The sequence below is a fragment of the Cupressus sempervirens genome, chromosome 11, assembly GCF_028749045.1.
Source record: "Cupressus sempervirens isolate cs-2001-9-10 chromosome 11, ASM2874904v1, whole genome shotgun sequence".
NCBI lineage: Eukaryota > Viridiplantae > Streptophyta > Pinopsida > Cupressales > Cupressaceae > Cupressus > Cupressus sempervirens.
The window spans coordinates 153,377,740-153,390,163 of NC_143128.1; the positions used below are offsets into that span (position 1 = coordinate 153,377,740).

General features: G+C 37.7%; 1 pseudogene; it reads right to left on the minus strand.

Moving 5' to 3' along the window:
- Positions 1–3,143: 3,143 nt before the first annotated feature.
- On the minus strand, positions 3,144–3,210 carry LOC149528664 (small nucleolar RNA SNORD36; annotated as a pseudogene).
- Between the last annotated feature and the right edge of the window lie 9,214 nt (positions 3,211–12,424).

The window sequence follows — 12,424 nt, forward strand, 5'->3', positions numbered from 1 at the left end:
AACCTTAGCAATGAAATTAGCATTAAGCATAAATTGTTTTCCATGGAGCATAACCATGTCACCATCCAAAGCTTTATAGAAACTATCCATCACATGAGGTTTATAACCATGAAGTTTTTAAATATAGCTGGTTACCTTCCCTTTCTTGAGTTGGTGCCAAACTTCCTTCTTCTTTTTCTAGTAGTGGCACTTCTTGGGTTCTACCTTTTTTGCTTCTCCTCCCATATTCATAGAAAGAAACCCTCTATACAAAATGTGTCTAAGAGAGATAAGAGAAATACCCCAAGAAAGGCTCATCATATTACCTCTTGAAAGGCCAAAATGCACCCACAATCAATGTGAAGTCCTAACAAACATGCAAGCATGGAAACCATTCCATTTAAAGTAATACATGGAAGTAGTGATTATTTGATAAGTGGAGCCAATGAGCATATCAAATTTTGATTTTCTCTTCTTGAGATATGTGTCTTTCATAATTACACTTAGCTTTTAAATCATCATCCATGCTTAGCTAGTTAGTCCATGTGACAATTTCATTACATTGGATTGCCAAGTTGGCCATCCAATTGGCCAACATTTTTGTCTTATGATAGTTATGAGATATGAACATTTTGTAAAAAAAATTGAGGTCTTCTTTTCTTTCCCAAAGAAGGTTAGAAATATTTCAGGCAAGATCATTTTTATTATTAAGGATATTGACAATATTTCTAGAGTCCCCTTCTAGCCAGAGGTTCCTATAACTAGTATCCTTAGCCAACTTGATCAGATAATATGTTGTAGCCATCTCAGCTTTGTGGCTAGAAGTAATTCCAAGAGGAATAGCCCGAGCCCTGATGATGTTGCAATTATAGTCCCTAATGACTCCCCCACAACTAGCCTTGCCTTGGTTCCCTTTGGAAGCACCACTCAAATTAGCCTTTAGCCAACCGTTGGGAGTGGATAACCAGATACCATTCTCCCTCAAATTATCCTTTTTCACTTTACTATTTTTACTAGGGTGCTTCAAGTTGTTGAGGGGCCCAAATGTGATACAAAATTATCCTTTATGTTTTTGATAATTCTTTTACCAATGACCCTTGAGGGGGTGCTAGAATCTCTAAAGATTTTATCATTCCTTTCTTTCCACAAGCCCCAATAGATGAGGGGAAAAGAATAACTCTAGAGGATGCAAACATGTTATCCTTTCAAGGGGCTACTCTAGCTTAAAAGAACATCAGAAAGATTCTCTTGAAAAGTCCATTGCATATCCTAGAAAATCAAAATTTCCTTCCAAACATTCCTAGGATAACAACAATAAAGAAAAATATGGTTAACATATTCCATATCATTTTTGTAAAGACAACACTAGTTAGTTATGGTCATCCCTCTTTTTCTAAGATCATCTATAGTGAGAATTTTATTCTGTAGAGCAATCCAAAATCAAATCTCAATCTTAGGGGCTAAACCTTTGGTCCAAGCTTTAACCCATGAGAGAAAAATTCTCATTTCTTCAAAAAGGGAAGGGACTTTGAAATTACCACTCGAGTGAAGAGCCTAGATGACCATGTCTTGAGAGTTGAGATTGGTAAACCTAATATGTTATGCAGTTTACTAAACTATTTCTTTTTTGAAGTTTAGACAATATCAAAGTGATAATGCGAAAGAAATATACAAAAACACAACATTTACACAAATGTAAATAATATAAATTTCATTCTTGAAGGGTTCATTCATATTGAGTCACGTTTAAGAAGTTATATTAAATAGTTTAAGTCTTAAGTACATGTTCATGAATCATAAGGAAATAACATATACATAATCTCATAAGAAAATGCATAAGTACAACTAATACAATTAAAATACATCCACTATACATGTCATAAGGCATGTGAGAATAGATATAATACATCAAAATACACGATGATATTTATAAATCAGTTGAATAGAAGTATTTGAGTTAAGAATAAGAATGATAATGGTACAAATGCATCCATGAAAATCCAACATCTATCAAACTGAGGGGATCCAAATGGTAAGAAGACATTAACTCCTGAATGCATGGTCACCTAATTTGGATCCCACTTCCACTATGCTAGAGAGATAATGTATGATCCACACACATATAATCAAATCATAAAACAATCCTAGGTAAGAATCCTGATAGAAAAAACTACCTCAAGGGTAACAAAAACTACTCAAGAAAAAGAGATAAACAAAATTGAAAAGATACTTATTTCAACACTGACATCGCACACCAAGTCAACATCTAGATACCAAATAAAATAAAGTATCAAAATGAAGATAAAGAAATGAGAGATATCCACCTTAAGTCAAAATCCATATGTCTAATAACAATAATAAAAAATAGCACCAACTATCATCAATTAAAGTAAATCACCAACAATAAGTATGCCACCCATAAATAGCTGAAACTCATCAATAAAAGTCAACTATCAACAATAAATAATATCCAATCAATAAGTAACAACTCATAATAAATACACCAATAAAGGTAACATCCAACAAATACACCACTAGAGAAAAATATAAAAAAATCATGAAGGAGAATTAGGCTACATACTAGGGAGTGTCATCACATTGTCAAACTACTTGAGTTACCCTAGATTGGTATCTCACTAGACCTTGGACCCTCAAGCGTTGAGTTACCCTAGGCTAGTCACTCTAGATCCCAGACCCTCAATGTGACACATGCAGAATCATAATATCCTCTCATGAAGATGAGGCAAACTAGTCATACCTCTCACTAGGTATATCCCATTCCCATAATTAGCCTATACAAGCACTCAAGGCATAGGTGGGGAAAAATCTCTAACTTATCTTTTTAATGTCTGTCTAAATAATTTAAATTATTAACTCAAGGTACAGGCGGGGAAAAATCTCTAACTTATCTTTGTAATGTGTGTCTAAATATTTTAAATTATTACATTATCACTTCTTACACAACTTACAATGAGTTACCCTAGCACCCACTTTAGGCCCCAACCCTCATTGCAAGCCACTCCCATAGACATGTACTTAGACTACCTTCCTAAAACTCATAAACTATAGTTGTGTCCCATACCAAAAAAGAAATACTGATCAAATTTGGTTCCTTAATAGGAAAAACAAAAATAGCATTGGTTATCAAAATCCAAGTTCTCATAAATGCTCAATAGCATAAAGCTCATGAAACATAAATGTCAATTCAAATCATAAAGTACATCATGGCATCGAGTTAAATAATCATAAAAGAAATCTCAAAAATGCCTCTGGTGTACATCCTAACTTGGGCAACTAAACAACCCTCAAAGAAAAATCATCATGAAAATAAATATCACAAGACCATCTTACTATCCTGCACTTTCTTATCTTGATGATGGATCATGTAGTGTGATCTAAAACGTTGATTATAAATAAACACACACAATCGAATCTAGAAAACTTAGTACTTTATAAATAGACTATTTAAGAAAACTCTAATTTTCAGCCATATGATTTAATTTCATCATTTTCTCTTGTTTAGTTTGAGCCATAAAGATGTGTTTAAAAAAAAAAAGTAAGAATATATATGTCAATATAAATTATTATGCTAATATACTTATTTAAATCAATAAGTATTTAAATGTCAAATATCTTTGTGCATATAAAATATCATGCAATATAATCATACTAATAATTTAAATAATTTTAAATCATAAATGATTTAATTAATAACATAAATGTATATTTTTAGACTAAATGTTAATATCAGTTTCATTTCTAAAATATTAATTTGACTTCTATTTAAGTCCAATATTAATATTTGATTCTCCTTTAATTCATAATGCAACTAAGATAAAATTATGAATATTTATTTATTAACTTTCTTCTTGCATTAATAAATATAAAATCATTTATATGCATTTAAGAGTTTAACTAGAGTTAAAGAATAACTAATACTATAACATTCACTTTATAACTAAATGAATAATATTTATTTAATTTTTGAAATTAATTTTTTATAGAATATTTTCTTTTATTTATTTTTAAATTTTTTTGGAAATTAATAAATAATCATAAATTTTATTTTTTGTTTAATAAATTAATCTAGAAATTAAATTATATTTTTACAAAATAAAAATAAACATGCAATTACTATTTTTGCATTCCTTTGATCTCTCAAATCATGCAACCATAATATACTTAGTTTTCTATTTTTACTATATTTGTTTCTACATGCATGTATAAGTTTAGTTATAACATGGTTTCTGTTGTCACTTAGGTTTGCACCCTTGTCCAAGGCCTATGCATGAGGACAACCTAGTGAAACATGGAAACAACCTCCAAGCTGTGGGACTTGAATTGTGAGGTTGAGTCTTCGGAGAAGGCCGGCTTCCTCTTACTATCAGGGCGCACCTATCTACTTCTTAGAGAGGAAAAGGGAGAAGAAGAGCATGAAGGAAAATCTACCTAGTCTAATCTAAGGAGGTGATGCACCAAAATAGAGTGTTCGGACCCATTCTCTAGCCATACATGCACTACTGAACTAGAATGAAACTAAGGATATACACATCCAGACTTGCTTTAATCGAATAACCACATGCAGATCATAAAACCAAGATGAATGACACAAGGAAGAAGTTCACTTATATATCATTCACATGCTAGCAGAGATACAGTCATGTAGATTACAGATTTCCACAAAGTAATGGCACAGGAAAAGAATTCTTGCACTTTTAATACCACTGGCTGAAGGAGATAAGTGGAGAATCAGACAATTCAGAGGCATAGGGGAATTTATACTAGAATTACAGAGCAATACCAGAGAAAAATCAGAGAGAAGGTCCCCCCTTTACAAAAACTACAAAATCTGCCTTTATAGTTCAAGCATAACTGAGATCTTTTCTAGCTGAAGTGACCCTGCAGCTACCTGCCATTAAATACTATGAAGGACAATCATGGGAATCTGAAGAAAATTTGATCTTTGTTGCAACAGGTGTCTTGAGAGGACTGAAAATGGTGCCATTGATGTTCTGACTGGGTAGATGGATTGACTGAGACGGTGGAGTGTTATTCCTCACTTTGCATTCATTTTGGGTAGGTCGAGATTGATCATGAAGATCAGATCGCACAACAAAATCGATTACCTTCATTTCTTGGTTCATGAATCAGCAAGGTGAGCGAGGTCAAATGGTTCCACATGCTGACTGGGCCACGCGGGCCAATCACATTCCTTCCTTCTACCTTTCTGGATACCTTTTCCATGTTTGACCACCCTTAATATTGACTGGGCGCCATGTCATTATTGAAAAGTCTTCAAAAATCTTGATGGTGCAATAGCGCCTAGTGGTCTCAACCTAACTGCACCACCTTTCCACCATCTAGCCGTAACATTGAAACTAACTGCCATGTTGACTACGACGATTGCTCTAACTACCAGTTGTTAACTGTCAACCTTAGTTGAGCTAGCATGACACGTGTCAACAAGGTGCTATGTCGCCATGGTATCCATCGTGCAGCTTTCGATGGTGAGATAGCGCCAACCGTCGATCTGCCTTAAGTTTGACGATTGTGGAGACTCGTTGTACCACTATACTTTTCTTACCTCAAGCCCATCATATCTGGCACCACCTCAGCAACTGCACCACACTCAAATGACACCTAGAAGTACTTGATAGACGTACCCTGGCGAGACCTAGCCCCACTGATCCATGTGGCGAAAGGGCACTATGTCGCCATGGTATAGATCGCGCAACTTCACCATAGTGACATGGTGCCTTCCGTCAATCTTTCTTGATCTGACGGCAAGAAAGATAGATACTGCCCCTCAGTGTATCAATCAATGGGAACCGACCACATGCCAACTATCTGTATTTCCTGTGCCTCCAAAATTGGACCCACAAGGACACGTGTCCTCCAGGTGCCAACTCACTATCGTCAATCTCGTGCAACTTTTCCATAGCATGATGGCACCTGCCCTTGATCTCTGCAGATCTGACAGTGGAGATTTTAACCCTTTACTTCATTGGCCACATTGAAGATCTGGCCCCATGATCTATTTGTATTCTAACTTGACATATGTGGTAGTCCCCCATTGGCCTAACGAAGCACCACCCTGGTAGGAAATCATTGGTCTGACAAAGCATCAACCTAGAGGGTCCATACTGCTTTGACCTTACTGAAGGGAAATGTTGTGCCCAACTGCTATATCGCTATGGGAAAATCAAGGCCAACTTCCCATAGTGCCATGCTTCCCAAATGATGACATGTCTTCTGATTTGCACGTGTCTTCAAATGATTCGCCACCATGGCACCAAACTCCACCAACTGGGCAGATGAGGTACAAAATGGGACCCGTCTATCTTCGATTCGTTGTGGTGGACTTTTTCATTTGGGTGCTATGTCACCATCAAAAAACTCATGAGTTTTTTGATGCTGCCATGGCGCCCCACCTACTTTTCTGACTTCCCGACCCGTGAAATTGACCATTCGCCGTGAACATTTTCTGGTGTTACACAACCTGCCCGCCGTAAGACATTTCCGCTAGGCGCTATATTGCTATGAAGATTTTTTGGCCAACACATGATAGTGACATAGCACCCATGGTGTCGTGGAACTTTTTTGACCCACCAAAACATGTTTTCTCGACAAGTTGGACCCATCGAACATGTGTCATCAGGGCGCAATGTCGCTAACGTATTAACCATGCAACTTCTAATGGCGAGACAATGCCAACCATCGATCTCCTTAGATTTGATGAAGGAGAACTTGTGGGCCACAAAAAATATGTTATGAGGTTCGAAGCTTGGTATTTTTTATATTTCCATGGGTATTTGACTATGGACATTTCAAAGGCGAGAAGGGCAATATGAATTATGAATTTTGGCAGGAAGATTAAAATACAACACTTCTGGCGACTCACAGGGGGCATGAGCCTGCTCGTTGCATGACCAGTGCATATAAACAATCCATTGGGTCATGGAGTCAAAAAGTATGAATCTAAGAACTACAAAACCCTAACCCTTCTATGAGGAGATCAAAACATTGAAAACCCTAGCTCTGCAACTGCAACTGGAAACCAAAAATAAAACTTCCTCTGCAACCTGAGACACCTCAAAATCTGCTACCTCACAGGGAGACGGCTATGCCCATGCACTTCTTGAAAAGTAGGAAACAACAGAAAAGAGACTAAACTACTTATGTACATGGATTCCCAAATTTTCAGAAACAGGGCTTCAGATAGATCCCATTGACTGGAATGGGCAAAATCTCTCCATTGGGCCAGGTTAGCTGGAATGCATTAGCCTATTTGTAATTGGCAATCAGATAGGGGCCACTCCATAGTGCGTCAAATTTGGAATGTCTTCCTGGTTTTGCCCTATCTGCATCCCACTTTAGAACTAAATCTCCTTCTCTGAGGGTTCTGACCCTAGTTTTCTTATCAAAACTCCTTTTCATCTGCTGCTGATGCATCTCTAGGGTCTGCATAGCTTTATTTCTTTTCTCTTCTAACTCAATTAGCTCTGCCATTCTCACTGTCATGGAACTATCTTCAATCAATTCAAGCTAATGAGCCAACTCCAAGGATGGGAATTCCAATGAGATTGGGAGTCTAGCTTCCCTACCATATACTAGCACAAAAGGTGAATTCCCAATAGATCTCTTGGGTGTTATCCTATCAGCCCACAGAGCAGTTCTTAATTTCTTATGCCAGACCCTTTGATTGTCTTCTATTATCCTTTTCATGATTCTGATCAGATTCTTGTTGGAAGACTCAGCCAAAACATTACCTTGGGGATAGTAATTTGATGATGTGCTTAGGTAGATATTGTGATTCATTGCCCATGTACAAATCTGGGTTCCAACAAAAGACCTAGCATTGTCCGAAATGATAGTAGAAGGAGCACCAAACCTAGATACAATTCCATCAAGGAATTCAACAACTGATGGTTCTATGGCATCCTTCAAGGCAATTGCCTCTGTCCATCTAGTGAAATAATCAGTAGCAACCAAAATCCATTTATGACCTGCACTAGATGGAGGACTAATGGGGCCTATAAAATCCAACCCCCATTGGGTAAAGGGCTGATCCACCTGAATAGGATGAAGGGGGAGAGCTGCAAGCCTTTGTTTGCCTGAGAAGAAAGCACACTTCTCACATTTTCTTACATATCCATAAAAATCATGGAACAGAGATGGCCAATAATAACTAACCCTCATGATCTTCATGGCAATTGTTCTTGCAGAGAAATGGCCACCATCGGGGCCATCATGAAGTTCCTTAATCATCCTCTCAGCCTAATCCTCTTCAATGCATCTCAACAGGATCCCATTAAAATCCCTCCTGAATAGGATACCATCAATTACAACATAGGGAATGGATTGCAGTCTATATTGTCTTCTTTTGGCTCTGCCCAATCCCTAAGGTTATCCATTCCTTGATAAGAAGCTCTTCATGTCATTTATCCAGCTCCTTGGTCCATTAACATTTCCTTCCTTCTGCTGCTTTGTTAATACCATAGCAGCCTCTTCATCAGAATCTTGACCCGATAACATTTCTTTGCACAACCCTCTCCCTCTCACCAGCTTGGTAATTTGAATATCAACATCATACTCCATTACCTTAGTGATCCATCCAACTCTCTTTTCACTGATATCTTTGCTTAACAAGAAGTCTTTTACATTGCCATGGGGCACCAACAAATGGATCTTATTGTGGGACAAGAGGTGCTTGAATTTCTTCAAGGCTTTGTTGACCGCAAGGGCCTACTTCTCAACAAAGCTATACTTATCTTCATATTCCTTGAGCCCTTCACTAAAGAAGGCTATGGGCTGCTCCTCATCCTAGTCATTTGTTTGAGTCAAGACAACAAAGATACTTGACTCACCACCTAGAGTGTAGAGGATGAAATCTTTCTCAAAATTTGGGTTCATGAGAGTAGGGGTTGAGGCTATGGCTGTCTTGATCTCTTCAAAACTCTCCTTCCCTTCCTTGGTCCATGAGAAGACCATACCTTTCTTAAGCATAGCTGTAAGAGGTTTCACCATGGTAGCAAGATTAGGAATAAACCTTCGTTCAAAATTTATTCTACCAAGGAAACTTTGCAGCCCCTTCTTGTGTTTAGGAAGAGGGAGGGAAAGTATTGCCTTTGTTCTTTCTAGATCAATGGTCAGCCCATCCTTAGATACAATGTGTCCCAATAATTTTCCTTGGTTTGTAGCAAAGAAACACTTGGCTGGGTTAAGGGAAACCCCAAACTCTCTACATCTTAGAAATATCTGTCTTAGATGATCAAAATGATCTTCTATATTTTTTGAATATACAGTTATATCATCCAGGTATACTAAGAAAAACTTGTCAATTAATTTTTTGAAGGCCATCTCCATTGCCTTCTAAAATGTGGCACCTACATTTGTTAGTCCAAATGGCATCTTGCAATAAGCGTAGGTGCCCCATTTAGTAGTAAATGTTGTTTTATGTCTGTCAGATTCTTTAACCAACACTTGGTTATAACCAGAGAATCCATCAAGAAAAGAGAATCTCCTTGACCCACTGACTCTGGACAAGATTTGCTCCATGGAAGGGAGAGGATGGTGATCTTTAAGAGAAGCCTGATTAAGATCCCTAAAGTCCACTCACAATCTGATTTCTCCATTTTTTTTTTCTTACAGGGACAAGGTTAGCTACCCATGATGAGTGTCTAATGGGAAAAATTATATTAGTCTCAATCAACTTGGATAGCTCTTTTCTAATTAGAGGCTCAATCTTAGGATTCACTGGCCTTTGTTTTTGCCTTACTGGTTTGGCCTTATCAATTAAATCTATGGTATGCTGAAACAAACTAGGGTTAAACCCTTTTAAATCATCATATGTCCAAGCAAATACATCATTAAATTCTTGACATAGATGAATGAAGTTTTCTTGCTCAGTTTCAGAACATACCTTCCCCATATTCAGAAATTTTCCATCAACAATTGTAATTGGTGCATAATCATCCTTTTCTACAGCTAGATTCATTCCTTTGCCTCTTGTTTGATCATTAGGATTAAAGACACTCTCCAAGGTAATGAGACCCTTGGGCAACTTGTTAGAACTAAGATGAATGATCTGATCACCATACTGATCTCGCAGTCTTGACTGGTTTCTTTTCGAGAATTTTGCGTCATTCTGCAAAAAACTCACAATTTACTCATCAAAATCAAACACCTGCCAATGAGTGTTGTTGTCAGGGATGGCAGGCCTCACCACCACCTTTATTTGTTGCTTCTTCTTCTCCTCAAGATTCCCTAGTACATCATAAGATGTGCCTATTGCTGCAAGTCTATCAGCATGTTTATTTTCTTTCCTAGGAATGCTCTGAATATTAAATGCATTGAAGCCCTCAAGAAAATCCCAAACTCTATGTTTGTAAGACTTGAGCAGGCCATTTTTGGTGATATTCTAGTTTCTCACTTGGTTAACTACCAACTCACTATTCCCATATATTCTCAAGGCTTGAATTCCTCTCTTTTGGGCAAGTAAGAGACCTTGAATCAAAGATTCATACTCGGCCACATTATTGGTGCAACTAAATTGGAGCCTAAAGGAGAAATAGTATCTTATTTGTGCAGGAGAGATCAACATAACACTGGCCCCTGATCCATTTCTATTCCTTAAGCCATCAAAGTACATACTCTATGTTCCACTTATATCATCATTAGTCCCAATGATCAAGAACTTGAGCATCTTTCTCTATTATGAAATATGTACTAAGGCCTATCTCAAGAGTTTCTGACATAGGTTCAAACTGATATGTACTAGCCCATTCATCCAAGAAGAAATCAGGAATCTCTGCTATGGAAGTGGCAGGCTCATTTACTATGTCATTTTCATCCATCTCTAGAATAGGGCAATTCATGTTGATGGGATTGGGGTTGTAAGATTCAGTGTGATGAAGGGCTTGAGGTTTTGCTCTAATTGAGGCATTGGCTCCATATCTGGTCTTAAATGACATATATGACCAATCAGCAGATATGAATCCACCAATTTTAGCAGTGAAGTCTCTTGAAAGACAGATAGCAAAATGGGGCTTGACTTTAGCAACATATATGTCTTGAAACACAGTGCAAGCAGGGCATGCATGTAGTGCCATCTCCACATTCCTAAGGATACCTATAGTTTTGACAGTACTACCATCTAATTGTAATACATCCCTAACAATGGGCTCATATTTCATTCCTAAAGCATCAGCAACACACCTAGGCATTATTGAGCTACTAGCCCTTGAATCTATCATGCAATTGTGGACTATTTTTCCCCATATAATGAGAGAAACATAGAATGGAGGAGGTCTAACCTTTTTATTTGTCTCCACATCCCCTATTGGTTGTACTAGACTTGTGGCACTCTCCATGGTAGATGGCTGATCCTTGGGTTCAATCTTCTCTAATTCTTGCTGCAGCATCCTCTTCTACATTGGTATGGTAGCAACAACATCCCACATAGAAATGTTCACATTTGTCTTCTTCATTTTCTCTACCACACTAAATAGTGTATTAGGAACTTTGGTAGAAACTTTGGGAGCTACATTTATAAGAGGTTGAGATGGGGCAACATAAGGATCACTTGCATCTTTCTTTCTAGAATCTTGCTTTTGCTATTGTGAAGTACTTGTTTTTTCATTTCCTGCATGTGCATGAGGTGCAACACTTGAAGTTGAGGCCTGCTTAGGAGAAGGAGGGGCAGCATGTTTCATAGCTCTCTTCTTACTTCTTGTGTTATGAGCAACGAAATCCTGGTTTACATTACAATGCTCCCTAATCTGATGATTCATGAAAGAGCAATCATCATGTCCTTGAATATATGAGGCCTAGTTGGAATGGTCCTCCTTGTATGATTGCTTTGCTGCAGGTTCTGGGACAATTAGGGCCAAATAAGATTCTTCCTTCTAGCACATGCAATAGGCATAAGAATAGTTGCAAGAAGGATATAAATCTTGATCTTGGGCCAAGTTATTTTGAGGGACTATAGCTCTATTCTGATTTGAGCTTGAAGCAGAAGCATGACTATTTTGCCTACCCTGATAAAAAGAGCTATTCCACTAATTAGGAGGCCTACCACCATTTGGAGCTTGATATTGCAATTGGGGAGGCTTGCCACTTTGAGCTTGCTGCCTTTCTAAGGCCACCACCTTGTTACTCATTTTTTGTATCATAGAAAAACTATCCTCTAATCTCTGTCCTTGGTCTTTCAACTCCCTCCCCTGCTCTTGCAATTTTTTATCCAGGTTCTTCTCTCTCTTATCTATATTCAGCACTAGACCTTGGAGCATCTCTTTGAGTTCATCTATCCCATTTGAGGATGTGGAAGCTCGGGGAATTGGAGTAAGGGCTTGTGATGTAGAAGTTGTAGGAAGAGGGGCCATTGCCAGTTTGTGGTTGGGAACATCAAGAAAGAAAGGCATGGGGGCCTCAGAGCCAACTTTCC